The sequence below is a fragment of the Apis dorsata genome, unplaced genomic scaffold (genome assembly GCF_000469605.1).
Source record: "Apis dorsata unplaced genomic scaffold, Apis dorsata 1.3 scaffold_256, whole genome shotgun sequence".
Classification (NCBI taxonomy): Eukaryota; Metazoa; Arthropoda; class Insecta; order Hymenoptera; family Apidae; genus Apis; species Apis dorsata.
In genome coordinates this window covers 1,461,993-1,472,683 of record NW_006263534.1, presented here as the reverse complement: position 1 = coordinate 1,472,683, position 10,691 = coordinate 1,461,993, and the positions used below count along the sequence as shown (strand labels likewise).

The following is a 10,691-nucleotide window of genomic DNA, read 5'->3' as shown; positions in this document are numbered from 1 at the left end:
GGTTTTTTTTTTTTTTTTTTTTTTTTTCTTTCGAAATCGTTCAATGATGGATATCCTTTCGATATCCTTCCACGTAGGACGTGTTTAACGACGATGTTTAACGGCGAAACGAACAAGTTGCCCACGGGGATCGGCGGTTATAAGCAATCGATGCGCACTACACGCGGGTTGCAAATCGCTCGCGGCAGTCAACACGGTGTCCCTAAATTAGTCCTTGTAAGCGACAGCTACGATGCCTTTTGGCATCGACGTACATGGATCGTAAATTTCGAAACGGGTCTGTTTTATCCCAGAGCGTGATACGTGCCATGAATATGTACCGCGATATTCTCAATCTCCTCGATCGATTCGAGAATTCGATCGATTCCTGAACAGTTGTTTTCAAGCAGAAATTTCAATAACCGTTTTGAAAATTTCTTCAGTTTATATTTACGACGTTGAAATTTTATTTCTTTTCGACGATCTTCGAATATTCGTCTCGTCCAATGTTTATCGAATCTCTGATAAAAAAATCAATTTTAATTCTTCTTCGAGGGTAACTGTTACTTGCGACAATTTGAAGAATAATATTAATAAACGCGGGAGTTTAACCATCGCGTCGAGTTTAATTGTTTTTAACGAGGGCGGGATAAATTAAACGGTTCGGTTTTCGAGGAAGGAGGTATAATTTCACGCCGTTAGTTTTCAGGCAAATGCTACAAACAAGGATTTCGCAAACTTTCGTCGATCGAGGACAAGCCGCGACGTCCGACGATTGAAATTCGAAAAGGTCACGTGTTGTGTCAAACGTGGCTTTGACTTGCAGTTCTCCCGAACACGTCTCACAACAGTTAGCTAATGCACCCTTTGCAATACGTGCAATTAGTTTCAACCAGTGAATACGGGCTTCTGACATTTAACGAAGCAGGGACGAGTTGAACGAAACTCGCGTTTCCACCAATATCGAACGCTCGATTATTATCTTCGTTACTCGAGAAATTATTGGGTCAAAGCAAATTTATATTTATTTTTATATTTTATATCACTAATTAAATCACTAATTCGATGGTAAATTGGAAATTTTGAAAATTTTAACGCGTCAGAGATGTAAAAAAAAAATGCAATTCGATAATTACAAGAAATTATTTTAATCGGGATTTCTTGACATTTTTATTTATATTTCTATGTCAGAATATGAATTTCTCTTTTACAATTTAATAATTCTGAAAGTCGATATTTTTTGAAATATTAAAATTTATCGTGCATTTCAATTTCACGCGCGACACGTCTTCTTATCGTTTGTATTTTGAAGTCAAGAATTGGGGGGAAAAAAGAAAAAAAGAAACTTATAGAATTCGCGCATTCGTGTAGCATAAAGGAAACGAAATGGTAATGCACGTGTCCAAAACATTTGTGGAAAATGGTTTGTGGAATATTTTCTAAACACGGTTATCCCAGGTTAGAACAGTAACTTTCAGAATTCTAAATTGCAACGCATAAATCCAACGCGGTCGTAAAAAGAGATCGAATATTTCGAGAACACGGGTGTTCCGAAAAACAGAAGATGGGGGACAACAATTGATATGTCGTATTATAACAGGGACGAATTTCGTCGCGAAAGAGGATTTCACCGATAAAAAAAAGGCCGACGTTGAACGTCACATAGAACGAAAATTCGTTGTAGAAAGACACATCTGTTATCTGTCCTCCGTGTTATTTCCAACGATTTTGATAAAAAGATGCGCTGAAAACGATGTTCGAGTGTCACAAACATGGGAATATGTTCTAATTACTCGTTGCTTTGTACAACTTTTCTATTTTTTCTTCTTTTCTCTTGATCTTCTTCCATCTTTTTTTTTTTGTCTTTTTTTTTATTATTCTATCCGAAACAATAGGATCGACAGGATGCACAAAGCAACTCGTTGCGTCGAATCGATAATCGACGAAAGGGAATACACGTTGCTGACTGGAATGATACGAGAAAGGAAAAAATCGACAGGCGATATTTGCCGCTCACGATATTGAAAAATTGAGCCCAAGTCTCAGACCAATCGACACGTTTTCTCTCCCTTTTTTTTTTCTGGAGTTTTCTCTCCAGTTATTCCTCGACACTCCGAACTTTCTGTATTTCGCAAATATTTCGAGCGACATTCTGTAATGGTTCTCTCAACGATCGATTTTCATTCCAATCCGAAATCTTGTAAAGTGTGATGGTTGGATCTAAAAATTAGATTTTCAAAATTATCTTCGACTTAAGCTCTGTTCTTTCGAAACAAAAATTCTAAGATTTCGTAAGTAATCGAATTTCGCGTCTCATTCGTGATATAAAATTTTGATCCTAGAAAAGGCGAAGATCGAAAGTGATGTATATTAAAACTATTTTTGAATCTCTTGAACGTAAGTCTTCTGTGATTCTTTTTGAAACAAAAATTTTGACATTTCTCGAGGATCGTAACTCGCTTTAATTTCGCAACTTTAATTTCAAAGGATCAAAAAAAAAAAAAAGAAGAAAAAGAAAAAAAACACGACGAGGAAAAATGAAACGCAACGTTTGCGAATCCAAAATCTCTTCGCAATAACGCAAGAGGCATAAATTTTTTATCTATAATTATTCTATAATTATCTATTTTATCTATAATTATTCTACTTATCTAATTAACGTCATCAGTAATGAAAGGATCGAACGAACCGTCGAAGTTAACAGAGAACGGTTAGAGAGCCATCACCGCTTCGACTCGGATGCAAATTTTAATTTTTATCCCGTTTGCGATTTCAATCTCCGAAAGGAATTGGAATAAACGCAAATGTCGGTCGCCGGGCGAAAAAGCGCTTTGTTGCTCGATTTCGGAACTTTCCCTCGTATTTATTCATCTCTTCATAGGTGCGTACGCGGATCGAAGAGCTTTTTTTCAACGTTGCGCAAATTGCTCTCCCTCCATCCAACCGTGGATTTCGAGGGTTTAATATTCTTAAAGCGAATGTTTCGACGACGAGCTCGCGTCGATCGTTACGAATCATCGAGGAAAAATCTATCTTATTCTTTCTTTCTCTATCTTTCTCTCTCTCTCCTTCTCTCTCTTGAGATTTGGTTCGATTGCCGTTAAATACTCAGAGGTTGAATGGATCGAATTATTACTTTTATATTGAGATGAGGTGAAAAGGAAGATTATTCGTTATTCGAAGAATTTACATAGTGAATCGTATCGTATCGCGTTCAGCCTAGTTTCTTTAACAATTCAATATCTTGTACGGGACAAAAATGAAGCTATGTGGTAAATGTAAAACCGATACCGAAAAGGATACAGGAAATTTATATAAGTCATGTGGGAAGATAAAATAATTAATATTTTTGAAAATCTATTCATTTCGATGACAGAATATACGATTTTTATAACAACTAATTTTTCAAAAATCAAAATTTGCGTGAAAAAAATGTATATCCAAAATAAAATCTCTCGTAAAGAAAAAAAAAAATTATCTTTGTATATTTTTTGTACAAAATTTGCTCATCTCTCTTGGTAATTAAAATTGAGGATTCGAATCTTTTTTTCAGATTTTCGAAATTTTGCTCTCGTATCGCCTGTCGATGCGAAATCGATGAAATCGATGAAAAAACTATTTAACCTCGAAATAAATCCAAATTTATCCTCACAATAGACAATATTAAAAAAAAAAAAAGTTGGAAATAGAATGGTCGGCAGATATTGGGGAGCGGAAAAAATGTTTATCTGCGGCGTAATATCTGTCGTGGAAAATATTGGGGAAGAGGGAAGGGGGGAAGCTAAAAAAATTGACATCGAGATTGATGCGCAATTCGTTCGAATAACAAACCGGATCAATATTGATTCGACGAGCGACGGTTTAAGATTTTTTCGTTAAATTGTGCTCGATATTTGGGCGAATCACGTTTCTCGAAAGTGCTTTAATAAGCAACCGAACAGAAAATAAGATTGACTGACAATCGCTTTTCTTTTTTACTTTCCAAGAATTTTGAAAGAATTTCAAATTTCAAATCGCGTTTTCCTCCCCCAAAGCGTTTAATATCCTTTCTAGAAAATTTGCAAGAATATTTCGTCCAAAAAGGAAGATCAATCGAGGACACCGGTTCATCCCCAAAAATGCAAATAGGACGAGACAGAAATTGATACGAACGTCGTTAACCGTGCCGCTTTGAGCGAGTCATCCTTCTTTCCCCTCTTTAGATCGTCTTTAGCCTCTTGAAAATATAAAACCGATATTTCCCTATTTTTTTTTCTTCTTCTTCTTTTTAACGGAATAGCGAAAAGAGATATCAAAAAAAAAAAAAGAAACGAAAAATGGTAATTCGATATTTTAATTTTTAGACGCGATTCATTTTTTCAATCCTAAAAACTTCCTCGAATTTTTGAATAATTGATTAATTCGAATAATTGATTAACGTTCTATAATTAAGAAATTTTATAATAATTAACTCGACGAATCGATTCCCACGGAAAAAAAAAAAATACGAGAAAATATAGAAAAGAATGAATGAAAACCGCATTGGAAAAAATTCGATTGTATTTCTAGGAATCCCCATACATCATTGTTATCGCAAAAGAATGAATACACCCACTTCGATCGTTCGCCTCCGCGAAGATCGATCGTTGTTCCTATATAAGTCAAACTCTCATTACAATAGAGATTCAAAGCAGAAGACACGCATGATTAACGGTATAGCAAATGACAACGCTTTCCAGGATTTTAAGTAATCAGAAATAAAAAAAAAAAAGGCGTCTTCGATCGTAAAAAGAAAAAAAAAAAAACCGCAACCGCTGATCATCACTTCTGGCGCATATATTAATCACGCGGGAACCGCGCGATCGTTAGCCTGTAATTTGCATAATTTCAAATATCCTCGCTCGGTATACGATCGATTTTCGGTACACCAGTTCGAGACTTTAATGCGCCATTCGAACGTGTTGAATATCAATTTTACCATAAAAATATATATATATATATAAAATAAAAGTCGAATGGAATAAATGAAATAAGTACTCGTATCCGCATTGAATGAAACTTTCCACGATGAATCGAAAATTCGATTCCTTCCTATATATATATATATAACGATATAACAGGATACGGTTGTAACGCGTCTTTTGTAGCGGGTATACATCGACAAACAACGGCCGATGTTTAATTAAGGCCTCGAATTTGCGATCGCAACGGGATTTCATTATCCGGGAAACACCCGTAATTTTATTTCGTCTCGTTTCCCTGATTTTAATATCTCGTTTCCATGGGGATTTCCTCCGGCCCGATTTCATTATTCCACGCTAATGACATTACACAGCCGTTTTTAACCTCGCCGCCGAAACGGTGAAAAATCCCGGGAATTCGCATAATTTCGAGCCGACTATGGACGGCCCTGGATCGATTCCCCGTTGATGAACTTCAAACTTCAAACGCGTGAAACACATTCAACCGATAAACAATCTATTTTTCTCGGATTTATTTTTTTTTTTTTTTTTCCTTTTTTTCGAATTACGAACTTCTCTCGAAAAGTATCGGTGAATGTTCCTTTCGATTATATACTTGTTTTATTTATTTATTTTTTCACCCGTTTCGAAATTTGATTGTCCACGCGAAGCGAAAGTGACGAGCGGAATTGAAAATGAAACGCGTTCGCATGAATTTCACAAATTTGGCGGAAACGAGACAGCAAATTAATTAAATTACGCGAATAAATAAATTAATCTCTAATATTAAATTCTTTTATTAATATTCGAACATAATTTTTATCGCGTTAAATTCATACAAACGCCTAGAACGTTCAGTGTTCTTCTTCAAACAAAAGTGTTCAAGATAATTCGCCTCGCTTGAATTTTCTACCATAAATCCGTACCCCTCCCGTCATATCGCTCCCAACGGGGTGTAAGTAATTGAAACGAAAGATACAGGGAGACACCGGTACCAGAAATAGAGTTGAGTTTCGATTCCCTCGCGATTCTCGCGATACGTGAGAGAATAACGAAAAGGAAAAACGTCGAGTTGTAATTCTCGAACAAAGTCATAACGGGTGCAGCCAATGCCTTGCAACCGTTAGATAACGAATAATAGAAACGACCTCGAGAGAAGATACGTCTGTATGGTTCAGGATATTAGAAACGTGCGTGGATTGCGGATGGACAGGTCGGTGACAAGAACCGGAAATAGGTATGGATACCGAGTTTCTCTGGACTTGAAATGGTCAGAGAGAGAGAGAGAGAGAAAAAAGAGATTTAACGGTCGAAGAAACTCGAACGGGCAAATGGAACACAGTAGCGGCTGAAAGGGGGTTGAAATCAACCCCTCTCATGGTTCGTTCTGGGTTTCGAAATTGAATGCGCGAGAGTCTGCTTGACGGTATAGTACTACGATTGACTTCATCATAGTACTACAAGAGGAGGAATGGCCATCCGTGTCCAAACCGATAGCGCGATCGCGTGAAATCAATTTTATGCCGGACCAGAATTTGACTATTGAGTGTTATTTGATTAAAAAGAAAAGAAAAGAAAAGAAACAATACTGGAAAGATAATTTTTCTATTCGATGTTTCAATTTCGATTGGGAAGATAATCTGTTCGTTGACAAGAGAGGTAAATGGATTCCTTGGAAAATTAACGAATTAACTTGGGACGTTTCTGTTGTATTTCATGGATCGTAAATAAGATCTAGAACCGATTAATTTCTACTTGATTTATTTAAACAAGTTTTTAACCTGGATGGATGATTAAGAAAAACGATGATTTATGAAAAAATATTTCTTATCTAGAATTTACACGTTGAACGAGATATTCGAAATTTTGAAATATTTTTAAACCTACCACAGAATCATTATACATTTTTTTTTTATCATTGATAGAAACGAAATGACCGTATACGCAATAAGACGATAATTTAAAAAGAGACATATTTAGATACGTAACTGTTATTGGATTCTGAAACGTTCTCGATATAAATTATCGAAAGTTGAGGGGATCGAAAAATGGGGGACAGAAAACATCAATTTCGATACGTGAGTAAAATAAACTGCGGCTTGTTCGAACACTTACAATTTTAATGTATCGTCGCCGAATACAATAAATTTATATAATATGGATAAAAACAAATTTTTATCGCGTATCCGTTCTTTCTTTGTCGACTCTCGCGTTTATTTTTTCGCAAACGAATATATATTCCCGTGATTTCCCGTTATAATTGCACGCTTTAAAATAAATATTGAACACGGAGGAAATAATCCATAATTTGTAAATAAATTGTGATTATTTGTCATATTTATTAATATTTCGCTCGCATAACTTCTTCTAAATCCCTTCCCCTCTCATATATTATCGACAGTAGTGAATGAATAAATCGTAAGTAAAGAATATAAGAATATAAATCGAGAAAGATGAACGATAAAAACGAATAATGATACATATGATATGAAAATGAAAAAACACGTGATATCTCGATAATGGAAAAACGATTTCAAATATTTACCACTTCATACTGGATTACGATGAGGTAAAAAACGTTTCCTCGACAGGGATTTCATCGTCGTGAATTCAAAAGAAAAATTGATGTATCTCCCCAGTTTCAACCATAGGTCTCTCTCGAAACATCCTGTCATATTGGAAATAGACAGCTTCCCACGAATAGATGATTCTATTTTTGTCTGGTTATTTTTTTTTTTTTTTCGTAATCGCCTCGTGATGTCAAGATAATATTTGTTGAATTCACAAGAGATGGACGGATATTTCTCCACAATATATTTCGTAACTTTATTTGCTTAATTTCCAAGAACAAAACATTCTTGATAAGATAATTAATTAACAATATCGAATCACTTTATCGTAGAATTATAAAAAAAATCACATTCGATATCACATTCTTCTTGAATCTTCCACGCAAAAAAGAAAGAGTAGGTTAAATGAAATTATCAATCTAAAAATAACAATATCACGGATTAAATAATTCGATTAAAACAAAGAATATTAAAAAATTAAAGAATTAAAGAAGATTAAAAGAAAGAATATATTTAGGAATAAATTACGTATATATAGATGTGAATCGTGCCGATGCCTGTGTCGTACTAAACTACGCACTATGTCGCACGAGGACGGTTTAAGAAGGGGTATAAACAAAACGGAATCGAAACAATCGCGTTCGACCGACAATAAGACAAATTTAAATACGTAAATACGCGAGATATGAGTCACGCGTTTATATACGTTTGTATATCACGTTTATATACGCCTTTACGTATATAAATTAAACTCAATGATAACGTAGGGAAAATAATAATCCAAAAAAGGCGACAACTGGATTGTCGGCGATAAAAACTCAGCGTTTCATCGATGCTGGTCTGCTCTTTTCCCGTGGTTAAGCTCGATGAAGTCGTCGGGTTTAACCGGCTGCTTCGCGCGTTTCAACCCTCGAACAGACGACTCTCCGCCTCCAGGGAAGGAGGCGAAATATGCACGAAGAGAGAGCGAATAGAGTGGAAACGCGGTTATCCTGTTGGAATTCCAATTTGTCGCACGCGCACGCGTCTATTTTCTCGCGAGGAAAAAAGAGGTGAGCCTTAGGCTAAGGGGGATGGAATAACATTATAGGATATAGGGGATGGATTCGAAAAGAAAAGGAAAACGAGACGAGATCTCGGTTGTTTGAACGGTGGCATCGTTCGTTCTATTCGTATCGTTTATTTGTAATTGTGTAATTTATTTTTTTTTCGAGGGATCTTTCTTTTAGAGACGTCATAGGAATAAGCTTAGGCTAAGGGTGTTCAAACATCACGTTCTCTTAAGGCTTTTGAAAATTGAATTGAAATATTTATATAAATGGAATATAAAAATGTTTTATTCCTCTTAGTTTAGAAAATTGTATTTATGCAAACAGAGAATTAATAATCTTCTTGAAACGATATCACTAGTCGAAGAGGATGAAAGATGATGCTTGAGCAGAGAAAGAAAAATTGGGCAAAAATCTGATCCAATGACGCGCATTTTAAGTTATCAATTGACAAGAACGAGGAACATTTCTCTCGTTTTGATCTCTTGTCACCGTATCAAACGACACTTTTCCCTTTTATCATAGCCGGAAAGAGGCAACATCTCTTTGGACGATATATCGGGCAAAATGAAAGTTCTCCTCGTACACTCCGGATACATTCTCGCTGAATGAAGGCTTGATTACGCGAATCTCGGAGAAGAGATTCGAGGGTTGCCACTTACCAGGATACTTGCGCGAGAAAAGAGGCAAGTGGTGGGAAAAGCGAGAAAAGCGGATCAGATTCAAGGAGAATTCTCATTAACGAATATGTTTGGCTGATTTCTTTTTAATCCGTGGAAAAATTCCATAGAAAATGAAAAAATCATTAATCATTGCAATTAAGCAAAATCAGGAATAATTAAATTTCACGAAACTCCGAATAATCGCTAACAATATTTTTAAAACTTTGTTTCGTGTAAACATTTATATTATATTTACAGAATTTTTCTATGGAAAGTGATCAAATATTTCCATGACTTATTGTACCTAAGAGATCATTTTTTACTGCGAAAAAATCTCTCTCTTTCTTTCTCTCATCCACCCTGTATATACTGAGTCACAGATCGCAATATCTATTGTCACCAGGATTCAAATAACGATTTTTCGATACGTGAAAGTGACGCATAACAGTGAAGAAGCCCAGAATGAATGACATTGTTCTTATATCTTTTAATCATCGCGCAGCCGGTTCATTTGCATCGGTTAAATCGTCCGCATTTGCTCCACTTTTCTCTCTCTCTCTCTCTCTTTCTCTCTCTGGTGAACCATTATAAAACGACTTTACATCTGTTCCCCCTTCCATGAAAAAATGTTAGCTGTTTATCTCCAACCTCCTCCTTGCAAATAACTTGGAATAGTCGGTGATTTTTAGTAAAAAAAAAAAGAAAGAAAGGAAAAAGTAAAGATATATTTTAGAGCGGAAATATTTTTTTCCTCTCCTTTACGTTTCGCGTTAATGCGTCGACGTCATTTCCGCCGGTTACCTCGTTATCGTCCCTACCACGGCTCACTGCCGAGTCCTTTTTTCGTGTTACGTAACAAAAAAAAAAAAAATTCTCTTTATCTACCCTATTTTCTCCCTTGTCCGCGAATCGACGACGCGTCTCGCTCGTAACCCCTTTTGTCCGAAACTTTTTACATCACCGACTCATTCCTCCCCTCCCTCCAAGAAAAACACTGCGAAAGTCGTTCAAAAGATAATATTAAACGTATTCAGAGGAAGGAGCTGGAGTCGCGAATTTACAATTTTCATTACAGAAGGGAACGATTTTTATTTTTTTTTTTTTTCCTTTTTAGAGAAAGACTCGGCACAGTTTATGAATTTTCCACGGGAATTTTGTCGGTCGATCCAAGAATCGGTTACGCAAGAACCGAGCGACGAAACAGGTGGCGCGGTGGAAAAATAAAAAAAGCTTGCCTTGTTCTTTCCCCTTGAATACCGGCCAGCTGTTCGTCGAAGCTCCCTCACGGAGCTACACCCAACTTGTTTCAGACTTTGTACCACGAACGTTTAACAGTTTCCTTTTCCACCTTATTCGTTCGGTTACGCGTAAACTCATTCCTTTATTTCTTTCCTTCTGCTCCCCCTGTTGGTTTTACCGAACTACGTATTTTTTTTTCTCTCTCTCCTCTTCTATATTTATACTGTCGAATAATTTCTCGACTTTCTCGAT

At 36.1% G+C, this 10,691-nt stretch overlaps 1 protein-coding gene and 1 long non-coding RNA gene across 9 annotated transcripts in view; one reads left to right on the top strand and one right to left on the bottom strand.

The window, feature by feature from the left end:
- The window catches only part of LOC116185698, a 36,810-nt gene extending 29,053 nt beyond the window's left edge, over positions 1 to 7,757 (bottom strand). Inside the window, exon 1 of the long non-coding RNA XR_004150571.1 lies at positions 7,465 to 7,757. This is a non-coding gene — a long non-coding RNA (uncharacterized LOC116185698). The remainder of the gene's footprint in view (positions 1 to 7,464) is intronic.
- Positions 1 to 10,691, top strand: part of LOC102680347 (protein-tyrosine sulfotransferase) — a 171,703-nt gene that overhangs the window by 133,476 nt on the left and 27,536 nt on the right. The window lies entirely within an intron of this gene.